Raw genomic sequence first — 16,985 nt, 5'->3', positions numbered from 1 at the left:
GGCTCTTAGTAGTTGGGAGCTGTAGGCGGGGCATCAGTGACCTGTTGCATTGCTTCAAAGGCTACACATCAGCACCTCAGTTAGACCTATTTGCACTGCTTAAAGCCAATTGAGGAAGTAAAGTACTATCCCACCCAGCTCTGTACATATCAATACACGGAATTAGGGCCAGGTTTAGCCAACGGAGACAAATGGTCTTCTTTTAAGGAAAGCCATCCCAGTGGTCATCCACAGATTTTAACCTTGCTAGCCAAGTCAAATAAAGACCTCATTATGTTCATGTACCGACTTCCCACAGGAATGTAAGTCTTGTGTGCTACACACATGTACTAATAAACTCATCAAAAAAATAAAGAAATATCTGTTTGGCTGTCTCTCCAAATATGTATATTATTCAGATTCTTCTTCTCTGGCGAACACTAATCCAAGGCTGGTCACACCCTCTGCCTAGTGTGTACCCAGATTCCAGACCCCCAGAAAGATGGAAAGCACAGGTTCAGTGTCAACCTTGATTTTTATACAGTGAGCCTCTTACTAACAGTTGATGGCAAGAACTGATCCCAAATCCAATCTCCCAGATGCCGGGCAAGGGCTACCTTCATCAGCCAGCCTTTGTGTAGATAAGCAGGAAGGCCTGCCCTGTTAACTCTTCCTATAGAGAAGGTGAGTGGTTTAAATTGAAGCCAAAAGGAGAGTCAATGATTTTTAAATGTGAATATATTACATTACAGAAGGTGTTAAGGAGGGGGTGACATCACCATGTTTCCCAAGGCCAGAAAGGGCAGATGGCTCAGAGAAGAGAAAACTGGGAAGCAAGTATCAGTTGAGGAGGCCCTCCAGTCAGCCACACAGTGGGGACAGAGGGGCAGGGTTGGGGAAGCCACAGGACCTGGGTAGGTATATCCCTACTTTGTGAGCCGCCCCCTCCTCTTCCACTCAGGGGAGCCAAGGAGAAAGGCCTCCTGCAGCTGAGGTCACTGGATGCACTGTCCGCAGCTCCCGGCAACACCTCACTTGCCAGGCCCAATGAGGCCTGTGTGTGTGTGCGCATGCACATGTGTGTGCTGCGGTCATCTTACATCTCAACCTCCTCTCCTCCTCAGTTACTAGGAGGAAGGCAAGGCACCTGTGGGGCTGTGAGAGGAGGGGAAGGACTGGGTCTGTATCCATCTAGGGCAGTGGTGGTGAATGTACGGCACCCACACCTCAGCAGGCTGTTTGTGTCATCAAAAGCTCTGAAAGGTTTGCTATCAGTGATCTAGGAGGTCCAGGCAATTGTCTAGAGACCTGATGTTCCCCAGGGCCAGGCCCTCCTGTGCTCTTCCTTCCGGCCACAGTCCACATAGGTTTACACTCTAAGACACACTAGGAGCTTGAAGGGATTCTGTCAGCTTCTAGGCTTCTGCTACTCAAAGTTTGGTCTGTGGACTGCAGCACTGAGTCTGCAGGTCCTGGCTGCCAACCCTTGGCTACCCTGAGGCCCACCTGCGGTCATTTCCCCGTATCCTTACAGTATGCTGCTGAGCCAGGTCCCAGCCCTCCGGGGTGGTCTCACCATATCTTTGCACCACCACGCTCCAATTCTGTTGGTCAAAGCAGGTCACAAGATTAGTTTGGTTGAAGAGGAGATAACTGAACACTTTTTCTGGTTGGAAGGAGAACCAAAAACAAGTTGCAAAGAAGCATGGAATAAATAGCTTCAGCCAGTTTTGAAAACAATTTCCCATGATTGAGCAATTTGGGCAGCAATGGAACTTTACCATTCACCACTGAGATTTCAGTTAGAGTCTTTTGCACAGTTTCCAAGACAGGGCAGGATAATATGCTCTCTATCAGCCTGGCTCTCCTGGTTAGAAATGGTCGCAGAAAGATGGATGTTAACTTGTCAATAACTACTGGTTCTTCTCTCCATCTGAAAGTGCCATGTGGAATCTACCTTCAAGTTTTGTGAATTTTTTAAATAACTATTTTTAAAGCAACTAGTGTATAAAGTGCATCATGCTAGATGCCAGGGGTACAGCAGCACATGATACAGATATGGTTCCTATTCTCTTGGTGATTTCACTCCATGAAGAGAAAGAAGCATTAAGCAATTAATTATACAGTTAAAGATTTCATTACAGTGTTGTTGTTATGGCTTATACCTAGATGTCCCCCCAAAGCCACACATGCTTAGGTAAGGCTTTTGGGAGTGACTGGATCATGGACGTGTGATGCTAGATTAGTTCACTGATTGGTTTAGCATAGTTCTGAGTGTGGAGGATAGACTTACTGAAGAAGGAAGACACACCCTGGGTCTGGGTGGCACCAACCAATAGGCTTGTAGACCGTACGGAATAAAAAAGGAAAGAAGAAGGTCTCCCTGCTTCCTGCCTGCCATGCCATGGACTGTTTCTCCTCTGCCACGCCACCCTGCCTTGGAACCAGCCAACTGAACTGAAAGCTCTACAAATTGAGTTAAATAAACCTTTTCTCCTTTAACTTGTGGGTGTTGGGAATTTTGTCCCAGCAATGAGAAAGTAGCTAAGATGGCTATTACATGCCAGAGAAGAAGGGAGGCATGCACAGAGGAAATCCTACTGGGGGCTGTGACTTGGCGTTGGGGGTCAAGGGACATGGAGTAATGAAGACATGTGAGCCATCTTCTGAGGAACAAGTAGACATTATTCAAGCTAAGGGAGCAGGGAAGGGCAGTAAAAGGGACTATTTCAGGTGGGAGAAGCAGCAGCATGCACTGCGGACCTAGAACAGAAAGCCTACAAGCTTAAGGAGTGAGAAGCAACAGAAGAATGAGAACAGTTGCCCAGATGAGACCAGAGAACAGGCTAAGGAGTGTTCATGCAAGGGAGTGTCAGCCACACAGAAGCGTCTGCTCTGACCTGAGAGTGCTAGTGATGTGTGGGCTTGTGCTGTGGAGTGAACTATGTCCCCTCAAAACTCAGAAGTTGGAGCCCTAGCTGCCAACATGACTGTATTTGGAGATGAACCCATAGGGAAGTACTTAAGGCTGAGGGTGGGGCCCTAGCCCAACAGGACTGGTGTTACCAAGAAAGAGGAAGAGATAAAAGAAAAGGACCTGTGCAGAGGGAAGGCCACGTGAGAACGTGGAGAGAAAGTGGCCAACTACAAGCCTGGAAGAGAGGCCTCCCCAGAACTAATGCTGATGGCACCTGGAACTCCCAGCCTCAGGGCTGGGAGAATAAATTTCTGTTATTTAAGCTGCTCCATCAGTATATTTTGTCAGCAGTTCTCAGAGACAAACACAACGTGTACAATATTGAGATCTGTCTCCTAAAAAATCATTCTGGTTTTCAGGTGGGAGGTGAGACAGAGGTTGTGGCAAGGTGATGCTGGAGTGGGGAGGGTGGCCTGCAGCAGGCTGGTGGCTGGGGGGGACACAGACAGGGAGAAGGGAGTGTGACTGCTTTGCGGAGGCAGGGGGCTGCGGGAGGGGACAGGCGTGAAGGCCGGGTGGACTGAGTGACCCGGCTGATGAGTGCTGGGGGCATTTTAAATGGTGAAACAAAGGGTCACTAGAAAGAAGACTTGAATAACAATGCCTAGTGTTCAAGGAAGCAACAGGATTAGGTCCAAATCCACATGGGTGGGGCTTGCCTGTGATCCCATCACTCTGGAGGCTGCAGCAGGAGGATCACTGGGAGTTTAAGACTAGTCTGAACTAGTTAGTGAGACCCAATCTCAAAAACCAAAAATCAAACAAACAAAAATCCAAATAACAAAAACCACAGGTGCTTCATGCAAGTGAGAGACTGGATGAAAGCCACGGAGAAATGACAGGGAGGGGGTGAAAGCCATTTTCATCATACTCTAAGCTACTTTGTCCTGTGATAGCTACAACACAGCTGCCATCCCTTTGGTTGCGCCCACGTGCTGAGTGAACCTGTGGTTAAGTAGGTGGGGTTTTTCCTCCTCCTTCCGTGGGTTGCTTCGATCCTCCATACACCCACAGATAAGAACTGAGGGAAGAGGCACTGCAGGGCTTCTTGCATGTGTCTTCTGATCCTGCTCCTGCTCAGCTCCCAATGTCCCTTGAACCATTATTAGCCCTGGCTGGCCTCTTCCCATGGGTAGCTGCCGGCCTGCTCAGCTGTTAAGTGGTGTTTCTGATAGGACTGAGCCCATGAAGGTGACTTCAGCTGCATGCTCACCTGCTGTCCCACGCTCAGCCCTCTTGTCTGCTCTAGGGCCCAGACACATGCCAGAAGTTGTTTTCAAAAAGGCATTCAGTTCTTTATTGCAAAGCACATGACCTTGCTGTAGAATGCTAACGCCAGGGGTCTGTGTTGATATTTTCCCACTGAGCCGACCACACACTCCACACACATCCTTTCCCACCATGGATACTACACCACCACAGGGCCTCCTGGATCTTATGGCTGGAGCTGGGACCTGCTGTAGAGCACTTTCACATAGTCTACTGTGTGGGCCTCGTGTAGCTCAGCCAGCCTTCCCACCCTTCTGATAATGTCCGTGACCACCAGAAGAAAGTAGGCGAGTAACACCTCCTCCACCTGCTTGGTGCCTTTGGAAGCTTGTTAAAACCTCTTTTTCCACCCTTGCCATTGCTCTGTAAACCCAGGCTTAAGCTCCTTGTCTTGCAGATGAGATCCTGAGGCCTAGAGAAGCATATGATAGAACAGCAAGAATACAAGGAGCCTCAGACTGGATGATAGAAACTTTCAGAAACAGACTAACTGGCACAGAGCGGAGTAGAGTGTGGTAGTGAGTGCCCCAGTAGATTAAAAGCCAGCTTGAACTGCACAACTGGAGGAATGTACCAGTCTCCCAACGCTGCCTGATTAAGCCAGGCCTGCCCATAGCACATAAAGGGGCATGGTGTGGCCAGGGAACCCTGGTGACTGTGTCTACTCTCATCTGCCCCTCACCACATACTCACCTTAGCTACATAGAAAAGCACATGTTTATCGCCCACTTATAGACTGGTCCAATCAAACTGGGTGCTCAGTGAAACTTAATAACCCAAAGGAAGATGAAAAAAATCTTAGTTAAGAGCTTCAAGCTTCCTCTCCCACCAGTGATATTCCCTGCTAGAGTAGCAAGATTTCACTCAACCTCTAGCAAGCAGCAGGGTCACCTGCACGGTTTGGTTTTTCAGTTTTTTCTGGTACCAGGAATCGAACTCTCAACCTCACGCTTGCCAGGCAAGTGCTGTGCCACTGAGCTAAATCCCCAGCCCCTCTGCACGGTTTGCTTAGGTGCAGCCTGCAGGCCTTGCCCCAGAGGTTTTGATCCGGTAGGTGTGATGAGGCTCAAGAAGATGCATTTCTCATAAGGCCCACGGTACTGTATAAGTCAGCGTTCTCCAGAGAAAGAGAATCAATAGGGTGCATGTATGTGTGTGTCATAAGGAAGTGACTCACATGATCGTGGAGGCCGACCTGACCCAAGAGCCGTAGTCATCAAGCCAGAGGCATAGGAAGGCTGCTGGTTTGTTCCAGTCTGAAAGCTGGCAGGCTCAAGACTCGGAAGAGCCAGTGCTTCAGTCCCAGTCTGAAGGCAGAGAAATGACAGATGTGACTCAGAAGCAACTAGACAGGAGAGGATTGGCTTTTGTCTGTGGGGCCATGCACACTGAAAAACCATCTGCTTCTCTCAGTCTGCAGATTCAAATTTTAACTGTAGCCCAAAACACCCTCGTGGATACACCTTGACCAAATACCTGGGGACCTGGTGCCCAGACAAGCTGACACAGTATTACCCACCGCAGACACTGCTGCCCCCGGGGTGTGGGCAGACGCGCGTTATTGTGGTAGTAACTCCTCTTCTCTGGTGGGGTAAATCCTTGCCTTCCCTCCCCCTGCACCATTTACAACTGAAAGCAGCTATGCATGGCCACACTCTGGGGTGGCTGGTTGCAGGGTGAGAGCCCTCAGCTGGAACTCTGTACTACCTGTCACAGGGTCACACTGGCCACCTCACCTCCCTGGACTTGAGCCCCTTTAGGATTCACAGATAAAATACAGGATATAGTGACACTAAAAAAATTATTTGTCACTTATCTGAAATTCAGATACAATTGAACATACTCTCTTTCACTTATTTTATATGTGTATGTATGTATGTGTTTACTACACTTGGAACTCTGGCATTTTGGGGGAGGGGAATGGGATATCTCTAAAGTTGCAGTCATAAGATCAGACAGGCTGTACCCATAGGACAGGCCATGTGACTACTAATTAACATTTTTAAAAATAGCTATATTTATTATGACTGAAAGTGATCTATGGATTCAGCACAACACCCATCAAAATTCCAATGACATGCTTCACAGAACTAGGAGAAAAACCCTAAAATTCATATGGAAGAATAAATAGCTAAGGCAATCCTGTGCAAAACAAGTAATGCTGGAGGCATCACAATGCCAAATTTTAAAATATACCAGTAAGCCATTGTAACTGGCATAAAAAGTGACTGTCCAGTGGCCTAAAAGAGAGGACACAGTAAGAAACTCATGCAGCTATGACCATCTGATTCTTGACAGAGGATACAAAAACACACTGGAGAGAAGATAGCCTCTTTAACAGATGGTGCTGGGGAAACTGGATATCCACATGCAGAAGGTGGAAACTAGAGACCTATCTCTTACTCTGTATAGAGATCAACTGAAAATGGATCAAAGAACAAAGACTGGAAACTTTGAAACCACGAGAACTAAAAAAGGAACACGTCAAGTCATGGGCACAGCCAAAGACTTCCTGAATAGGATCCCAATAGCCTAGGAAATTAGCAAAAATCCACAAATGGGACGACATCAAATTAAAACCTTCTGCAAAGCAAAGGAAATAATTCACAACATGAAGAGATAGCCCGCAGAATGGAAGAAAATCTTTGCCAGCTATTCTTCCAACAGAGAATTAATATCTAGAGTACATAAAGAATGCGGAAATCTTAGCATAAAAAACACCCACAAATAACCCCATCATAAATGGGCAAAAGAATTGAACAGACACCTCAAAAGAAGTACAAAGCTGGATGTGGTACCTCACACGTGTGGCACCAACACTCTGAGAGGCTGACGCAAGAGAATCACACGTTTGAGTCCAGTACGGACAACCTGGAGATTTGGTGAGAACGTCTCAAATAAAATAAAATGTTTTTATTTTATTTTATAAATAAATAAATAAATAAAATATTTTTAAAAGGGATAGGATGTAGCTTAGTGTGAAGGCCCTGAGTTCAGTCCCACTTCTAGGGACGGGGTGGTGGTGGCAGTGGTAACATTTTTAGTCATTAGGGAAATGCAAATCAAAACTACATTGAGATTTCCTGTCACCCGGGCCAAAGTAGCTATCATCAAGAATACAAAAAATAAAAAATGCTGGAGTGGATGTAGGGAAAAAGGAACCCTTCTACACTGGTGCTGGAAATATAAATTAGTACAACCACTATGAAATCAGTATAGAGGTTCCCTAAAAAACTAAAAATAGAAACCGGGCGTGGTGGTGCACGCCTATAACCCCAGCACGCAGGAGGCTGAGGCAGCAGGATCATTGCAAGTTCGAGGCCAGCCTGGGTTACAAAGCGAGCTCAGGGCCAGCCTGGACTGCATAACAAGACCCTGTCTCAAAAACACAAAACCCACCAAAAATAGAGATACCATTTGATCCAGCAATATCACCCCTTGGAGAGTCCTGAGAGAATTAAAGACAGTACACTATAGTGACAGCTGGATACCCACGTTTATTGCAGAATTCCCAGTAGTCAAGATAAGGAAACAGCCCAGATGTCCCTCAACAGATGAATGAATAAAAAAATGTAGTATATATACACAGTGGAATATTATTTGGCCATAAAGAATAATGAAATCACGTCATTTATATGAAACGGGGATCTTCATATTAAGCAAAATTAGCCTAGAAAGTCACATGTTGCTTGTTTCCTCTCGTATGTAGAAGCTAAAACATTTTTTAAAAAGAAGATAGGAAAGCATCTAGAAAGGAGAAGAAAAGAGGAATGGATCAGGGGAATGGGAAGGCGAAAGGAAAGGGCAATGAAGGGGTGAAAATAATCAAAGTATGCCGCATGCCTTATGACTATGCTGAACTGAAACCCCCTGTCCTGTGTAACTACTACCAGTTTTTACAGAGAAAAGAAAGGTTCCTTCCAGCTCGGGCCGTGGAGGGGAGCGAGCGCCCCGAGCTCAGCTTTCCAAACCTGGACGGAAAGGGCGCGGGAGTCCGGCGGGGTGCCATCGGACCGGCTGTGCAGCAGCGAACGGACGGGGCGGCCCCTTCGGCCGCGTGCCTGCTCCCCTCACGGGGGCGGAGCAGAGTCTCACCCGGACTCACCGCAGCAGCCAGGCCCGGCACTGTCCCTGCGCAGCGCCGCGGCGGTGTGCGGAGGAGCGGCTTCCGCGAGCCCGGGACAGAGCAGGCTGAGGCCCAGCCGCGCCTCCCGCGCATCTCCGCGGGCACCGCAGGGGGCGCCCGCAGCCCTTCCCGGCTGCTCCGGCCCAGCCCAGGCTTTTTGGGTGCGGAGGGCGGTCTGCACCGCTGCCTTCACCTCGCTCTGCTCCGGCCGTGGCCAGGCCGGGCGGGGCGTCGCTGCGGGGCGCTACCGCTGAGGTAGGTGGTGGAACTAAGCCCTGCCCTCCAAAGTGCCCCGCGGGGTGGAAGGAGGAAGGAACATCAGGATCCTGGCCAAGGCACAGCCCTGGCTTCCGGCCACTGCTCTGAGCCTCAGTTTACCCTTCTGGACAGCCCTGCTGCTCCTTGGGCTGGCGCAAGAAGCAATGACCTGTGAAAGGGCTTGGGGACTCAAAGATGGCATTAGTGAGGGCTTTTTCAGTCATTGTGAGAAACCAGACACGGCACAGGTGCAGCGAAGGGGGACCGCCTAGTTCCAGGGACCAGAGGGGAGACTCACCTTGCGCCACATCCCAGACGTCCGCACAAGCCTGAGGCCGCATCAACCATGCGGAGGCGTCTCCCTTGTCCTAGTACCAGCCTGAACAACACCGAAGACAGCCTGGTGGTCCAACGTGGGCCCCGTGTCCACTCACGGAAACGGGGATTCTTCTTATAAATACACATTTGGAGAGCTGGAAGATCAGTTGTCCCAAAATAAACTTGACGTGGTTCCACAGGGAATGTGCGGGGGAAGTGGCACTGTGAAAGTAATATTTTATCAATACCATCATCATCATCTTTGGCATCAACCGCGGACGGTTGCCACATTTTCTTAATTGCGATTGCAAAAACAGCACAGCAGTGAAGGGCACAGGCTCTGGTCCCGGGCTGGCTGCATTCCATTTTTACTTCCACTTTCTTACTGTGATTTTTGGTCAATTGCTTCACTTCAGGCCTTGGGTCCTAAGCGTGCTAGGAGTGGATTCGTGAAGACCACAATGAATCGTGCCCGGTGCCTGCCAGGTGTTTAATAATTTTTAATTACTATCTTGAGAGAAAACTTGGCAATGCTTGGGAATCCCAGTAGGAGAAATGGCCTGGAGCAAAACCACTCCTCCCCTGACTGTCTTCCGGAGAGCCTCAAATTGCAGGAGCTCGACAAAGACTTACAAGGAGGGCGCTCTAAGCCCTGAGGAGGACAGGAGTTGACAGACAAGTCTCGCTTGAAGTCATGGCCAAGCAAGGAGACCGACTTGCGAAGAGGTCATTTTACAGCACTGGAGAGGCGAACACAAAATCTGTGGGAGCCCCCACGAGGCGTTTGGTCCACATGGACACCTCCAGGAGACAGGCTTGTGCTGAGGCCTGGGGTGTTGGCAAGAGTTTGCCAAGCAGAAGGCGGGCAGGGCACATGCTGGGCACCAGCTATTGAGCCTCAGCCCCAGACCCACACACTGTGGGTGCCACTGGGGCTGGGACTAAACAAATCACATGTTACCTCTGTGTGCATTTGCTGTTCGGTTCTGCCCATAGAGGCCCTGAAAGGAGACTGGGCAGAGTGGAGAGAAGGGACCTGTGACTCTGCTTTGCCCACTGTTCCACCAGCCTCCCTCCAGCCAGAGCCCTTCCCCTCTCCACAGAAAGTGCAGGGACAAGCTGGGGGTGGGACCAGAGGTGCCTCCCATGGGGAAGCCACACCAAGCCAGTGAGCAGCTAGCAGCATTGGAATGCTCCTCAGTGGACGGCAGGTGAGGGCAGGTGTGTGAAGAGGCCTCATGTCCAGCACCTGATGACAGAAAGGGACAGTTCGAGGCGGGATCCAACTCACACCCCAGGCCTTGAGAGAATGAGGCCATGGCAGAGAACCAAAGCACTCCCAACCTTCTCTCAGCTCCCAGCATGCATAGCGCTCTCAGGCATGACTATGGCCCTCAAGCCTTGGCAGACCCAGGGCCAGGACTCTATGTGGGAGTTAGGGAGAAGATGGCTCTCAGAATAGTTGTTGGTGGCTGCACCCCACTTAACAAGAGGCTTGTCCTATCACTTGAGTTACGGGGAGATAGTGTGGACCAAGCTACCAGTCCCATAGTAAGAGCACAGTTCTTTAAAAGCCATGGTGGAATGTACCTTTGGCTCCTCAGCAGGGGCTGTGAGTGCTGTGACCTGGATGTGGGAGGCCCCTGGGCCAGGCCCTACTTCCCTGGACTGAGGTGCTGTGTCCCACAACCCATGGGAGAGTGGGGGATGTGGCGTCAGTAAGAGCCTGAGCACGAGGGCCCTCACCTCTCTGGGTCCCATAGGTGCAGTGGGACTCGGCAGGCAGTTCCTCAGTAGGCCAGTGTCTCAAGGACTCGAAGCCAGGGCCCAGGGACTCTGCCAGCACTGGCCCTGACTGGGAGAGGAGTGTGTGAGGGGCTAGGGCGGGGGGCTGGGCACAAAGACGCAGAGCCCTGGCTGGCACTGAGGAGTGGTGTTGCTCTCCAGGTGGGCCCAAGGACAACAGGGATGGAGACAGGGAGATGGGGGCTGCACTGGCTACCAGCAGAAAGACAAAGCAGGCAACCTAGGCACTGGCAGGCCCGGCAAGGGGCCATCTGAGGTGCTGGGAACTCCTGCATGTCACCTGGCCGGCACACTAGTCTCCACAACCCCCAATCCAGCAAAGCAGCCCTATGCCCCCAGCTAGCTCTGGGCAAGGGGCAGACCTGCTGGTCCACTGTGCCAAGGCCCACACCTCTCTGGTTTCTGCCCAGCTGCCTACAGACAGGGTCACTGCTCCGAGCCCATGGCATGGAGTCTGCTTGAAAGAATCCCTGCCTACCTTCTGCCGCTCTCATAAGAAGGCAGTTGCTGTTTTTCATTAAAGGGATGAAAAATTACAACAGAAATGCCAGACAGAAGAGCCCTAGCTCCCATGCACCACCAGGGCCTTCCAAAGTGCTCCTCCCTCACCAGCACAGAGCGACTGCAGCCTCTTGTGCATGGTCACTTCAGGCGTGTGACACAGTGCCAGCCACTGCCATTGCCAGGCTTCTGCCCTGGCACACTTGTTAGTGTCACAAGCAACATGGGCAGTCTTTGAAAGTTAGCATTCATATCATCCAAAAAGTAGAGGATTTAAGTAACAGACCTTTCTCTTTTTATGAAGCCCACCTGCTAAGGCAACAGTTAGGTCCACATGACACAAACCCAATGCCAGCCACACCTGCATATGTGTATCTGTGGTGGTGTGGGGGCAGGTTTCTGTGAGCTCGGTCACTCACTTATACAGCTTTATTGTGGCACCAGAAACTTCTGTCCTCAACCCTTTTACTCCCACAACCTCAGGTTCCACCTTTCCTCCTATACATGCACCTTCAGCCGTTGCTGGGCTTTGAGCTCCAGGTGTACAAACTCACCTAGCTCCATGGGAAGTCGCAGGTGGTTCAAATGGACCAGATAAATGCACCTCCTCTTCCAATCCTCCCTGTCCCTCAGACCAGAACACCTCACCAAGTCACCTGGGCTCAAACCCTCGGAGCTGTCACTGACACCTCCTCCTCACCTACAGCCAGGAGCGTGGGCTGCCCTCCCTGAAGGCCCCGGATCTGCCCACATCCCTCAGCTCTCCTTTGCTTGCAGCACAGGGAGCCAGGTGCTTCTCCCAGCCTACCATTTTCCTCCCCACAGCTGCTGCCTCTCATCTCTCTTGCCTTAGAATCTAGCCCAAATGCGTCCCAGTGCCTCTGCTGTTTAAACTCAGCTGCCCTGGCCCTGCCCCACCTGCTCCTGGCCCCTGTGTGCCCAGCCAGGCTCCACAAGAGCTTGGAGTATTTCCAGGACTGGAGCCTGGGCCTGAGGCCAGGGACACCGACCTCAGGCCTGGCCAGCTGCCCCCAGAGCCGGGCAGGATCTGCCCTGGTTTGTGTCCTTCTCCGAGGCTCCCATTGCATAGGCCGCTCTGGGGAAGATGCAGCCAGAAGGGGCCCACCACATCCAGGAGGAGTTGCCTGGGCCCTCAGCGATTCATCCATCTAGGCTTCATCATCCCTTGTGAGGTCCCCAGGCTCACCACATGCCTGGTCCCAGTGGGAAGCAAGGCTGAGGCACTATGAGCAGGTGTGTGTCATTCCATAAGGCACTAGACAGTGAGCCATTTCTTGGCCTGTTCTTCACTGAAGTAGTTACATGGTTTTGGTGATACACTGGTCTGTTTACCTCTGATGAAAAGCTAGTTCTAATCTTAAACTCAGAAATTCACCTATTTTTCTTTTGTGTTATACTTTAAAGATAGCTTTGCATATGGCCTTTCTTCTGAAGGACTTGAAGACACTGGACCAAAGCAATAAAATTCTGATTTATACATATAGTATCACAGAATTTTCTACCTTTAAAAATTGCACTTCTTTATGGCAGAGTAGTACTCCATTATATATAAATAACACATTTTCTTCATCCATCCATGGATATTTTTATCTATCTGCTGATGGGTATTGTAGTGGCTGATTGATCGTGTCCACTTGAGATGTGTAGAAGCTTAACTAAATCAGCTCAGCAATTCTGCACGGTGGGGTATAGAAGACCCGCCCTAGAGTGGCTCCTCACCTGGATGGTACAAAGGGAAAATGAGGAAGGACAGATCCACTTCTGTTCTTTGGAGGAGCTCCAGTCTTTGCCTTCAGCTTGGATATTGTCTTCCAGCGCAGACTCTTCGGCTTCCACCTCAGATCCTTCAGCCTTCCATCACAGACCCGTCGGCCTCCTGATAGGGACTCACAGGACACTGCAGTGTGCTCCAGACCTTGGACTGGATCTTCGGTCTCCAGTGTGCAGACACCCTCTGCACATTTCTTCACCTGACTCTGTGGGTGACCATCGTAAGCTGATCTTGTAATTTCTTATACATCTGTATACCTTGTGTTACAGCTGTTTCTCCTGTAGAACACTGACTGATACAGGCATGTAGGCCATTTCCAAGATTTAGCTATTACAAAATAGGCTGCTATAAACATGGTTATGCATAGTTCAGTGCAATATTACGTCTTAACTCTATCAGGAGGATACCTGGTAGGGGAATAGTTGGCTCAAATGGAATTTCTAATTTTAGTTTTTGTTTTTAAACCTCCAAACTCATTTCCATAGTGATTGTGCTAGTTTGTACTCCCACCAACAGTACAGAAGTGTTCCTTTTCCCAAACAGCCTCGCCAGAATTTGTTATTATTTGATTTTTGATGATAGCTATTCTTTCTGGAGTGAGAGAGAATCTCAGTGTTGTTTTAATTTGTATTTCTTTAATGGCCAGCAATGTTGAATGTTTTTTCTTGTATTTATTAGTCATTTGTACTTAACAGATGCATCCTGAGACCATAATATTCAGGGAAATAAATCAGATACACAAGCCTACATATCACATGGATTCCCTTATTTGAGATACTCAACATATAAGAGTAAAATACTGTAAAAGATAGGAAGTGGGAACTAGATTTTTTGTGTGTATGTGTCTTTTTTGAGACAAGGTCTCACTGTGTAATTCAGACTGGCCTTAAACTCACATTGTAGCCCAGGCTGGCCTCAAACTCACAGCTATCCTTCCTGCCTCAGCCTTTCAAGTGCCAGGATTATGGCCATGTACCACCACACCCAGCTTGGGAGATAGAGCTTTTGCAAAAGGGAAGGGGATTAAGAGATGGAGAGGAGGGAAGGAAAGGGAAAGAGGATGAAAAAAGAATTAAGATGTGTTATATATGTGTATCAACTCAGCAAGGAATGTAATTATTGTGTACTGCAATCATGTACTCATAAATATAAAAACTGAAAAAAGTGTCCCATTTGTTTATTCTAAGATGAATAGCACAGGAACAAAACCTAAACTTTACTCCCAAAAAAGATGCTTCCTAAGGGAACGATTCAGACATATATTCAGAGATGGTTTTACAAAGTACACTTATTTGTTTGTTTATTTATTTATTTATTTATTTTAGACAGGGTCTCACTATGCAGTTCAGGCTGGTCTTGAACTCACTATGGAGCTCAGGCTGGCCTCAAATTTGTGGCAATTCTCCTGCCTCAGCCTCCTGAGTTTTGGGATTACAGGCTTGCACCACCAGGCCCAGCACAAAGTGTTATTTTTTCTTCAATTTACTTAGCAGTTTTAATGGCTCCCACATGCTTTAGGCACACTCCTAATACTCTGGATCATATGATTGATTCTAGGTTGGTGAAAAGATATTTTTTAAAAAAAGAGAGTCTCTATCTTACAAAAAAAGATCTTACCCAGAACTTTAATAAATGAAAAACTCAACAGTGATTTAAGTGTGTCAATGTTCTTCTGAGTGTGGCAATGCACACCTGTGATCCCAACACTCGCAAGACTGAGACAGAAGAATCACTGTGAATGCAAGGCCAGCCTAAGCTGCATAGTCAGTTCAAGGTCAGCCTGCACTACATAGCAAGACCCTATCTCTAAAAATAAACAAACAAACCATCAGTGTTCTATAAGTTAATCAGTAGTCAACAAACCTATAGTCTGTGTCAGAGTAACTGTATGGTTTAAGTGAATTTCACGTATTTAAAATGTATATGGGAAATTTATAGGAAAAAATAATGGCAAACACTAATTCCAGAGGAAGACCAGAACTTAAACCAAGAACAAGGGGCTGGGGATTTAGCTCAGTGGCAAAGCTCCTGCCTGGCAAGCGCAAGGTCATGAGTTCGGTTCGCGGTACCGGAGAAAAACCAAAAAAAAAAAAAAAACCAAGAACAGACTAGATGGGAAAGACCCACCCTTCACCTGGGCAGGCTCTGTCCAACAGTGAACAAATACAATAGGACATGGCTGGTCCCTTCCACAGCCGGGAGATGCTTCCCCCTTGGGCATCGGAAGGCCAGGCGCTGTGGCCCTCCCATCCAGGACTTACTGGAGAACCTTCTCCCTGGTTCTCCGTGTCTGGCTTTGAACCTCCACACAAGGGTGATATCATGGGCATCCCCAGTTCCTCAGAGTCTTGGACTTGGCCTGAGCTCCACTTTTGGCACGCCAGCATCCCCGGCTTGCAGAAAGTCTTGCAAGGACTTCTCAGCTGCCATAACTGCAGACTGATTCTCCAGTAAGGCCCCCAAAACTATGCATGTATGCCATTGATTCAGTCTCTCTAGAGAACACTGACTGATAGAACCTGACATAAAAGGGGGCATATGAAAAGGCTTCCACGATAAATTATTAAAGATTTCTTAGAAATGTCTCTATCTAGCTATAAGGGGATCCATGTATTCAGTTTATCCCCAGGGGTCAGTGGTATGTCTGACAGTCACCATCTGCTTGTTTCCTCTGTGTGTGTATCTCCCTCCTTCTCACACACTGGTGCCCCCAGGGCTGGGCTGTGTCATTTTTCCTTCTTCAGCCCAAGCCTAAGAAAGAACAAAGATCTAAAGTCCTCTGGAGACCAAGTTTTTCTATGCAGATCCAGTTTCTCCTCTCCCAGAAGTAAGATAAGACAGTGCCTGTGGAAAGGGAAGGAAAAGCAGAGGCAGGGTGGTATGGGGAGGATGCAGAGGATGGGTGAGGCCCAGGAGTGTGTGAGTGAGGAGATAAGCCCCCTTGGAGGGCAGCTCCAGCCCTGAATCTGTGGCTGATTTCCGCCCGCCGCTGTTCCGCAGCTCCCCCAACTCCAGCCAGGTATGCGGCAGCCTCAGTCAGTTCTGAGACCCTACACCCAGCCTGAGCTCAGACCCACCAGAAGGGCTTTGTCACAGGACTTGTACCCCACTTCAGATGCCATTGGGCCAACCAGGCAATAAATCAGGGTTCCCGGGACCCCATCCTCATGTTTTGCAAGTTGCTGTAATGGCTCACAGGGAAAACATTCATGTCTACAGTTTATTATGAAGGATACAAATGAAGGTCAGACACAGGGGTTCACACGGCACAGTGGGAGAGGCATGGAGTTGCCTTGCTTTCTCTGGACACACGGCCCGCCTGGCCCCTTGTGTGCTCAGCCAGCAAAGCTCTGTGAGCCCTCTACTTAGGGCTTCTATGGAGTGGCCATTAGGTAGGTATTGGTCTTTGGTGATTTAAAAATTTTTTCTTAGCACATGTTTGCAGTACATAAGGTTTGCATTTATCATAGGGCCCAGGTACATGCACTTGACACATCTCCATTCTTTTTATCCCTCTTTACCTTCCCATTCCTCTCTCCTCCCTCTATCTCTAGATCCCTTTCCCATTTGCAAAAGCTCTATCTCCCTATTCCCTATCATCTATCTTTTATTTTGCTCTTTAAATTATTTATACTTTGGGCTTCTCATATAAAAGAAGATAGGTGACAGTTAAGCTTGTATGTCTGATTTGTTACACTTAACATTATGGTTTCAAGGTGCATCCATTTACCTACAAATGACTCAAATTTATCCTTCTTTATGGCAAAATAGTACTCCATTATGTATAAATACCATATTTTCTTTATCCATTCATATGTTGATGGATATCCAAGCTGCTTCCAAGGTTTAGCTACTATGAGTTGTGCTACTTATAAACATGGGTATGCATGAATCTCTGTGGTATCATGTCTTGAATGCTTCCAGAAGAATAGCTAGAAGGGGAATAGCTGAGTTAAATG

The 16,985-nt window shown here is 48.5% G+C and overlaps 1 long non-coding RNA gene across 1 annotated transcript; it reads right to left on the bottom strand.

Moving 5' to 3' along the window:
• Nucleotides 1-368: 368 nt before the first annotated feature.
• Nucleotides 369-12,324, bottom strand: LOC106150258. The gene is made up of 4 exons (XR_001236979.1): nucleotides 11,789-12,324; nucleotides 8,908-9,149; nucleotides 5,403-5,532; nucleotides 369-1,583 (listed from the first exon to the last, which is right to left on the bottom strand). It is a non-coding gene; the product is annotated as an uncharacterized LOC106150258 (long non-coding RNA).
• Nucleotides 12,325-16,985: the final 4,661 nt, after the last annotated feature.

The sequence above is a fragment of the Chinchilla lanigera genome, unplaced genomic scaffold (genome assembly GCF_000276665.1).
Source record: "Chinchilla lanigera isolate Chin_1 unplaced genomic scaffold, ChiLan1.0 scaffold00068, whole genome shotgun sequence".
NCBI classification, from domain to species: domain Eukaryota; kingdom Metazoa; phylum Chordata; class Mammalia; order Rodentia; family Chinchillidae; genus Chinchilla; species Chinchilla lanigera.
This window is presented reverse-complemented; position numbering and strand designations above follow the sequence as displayed.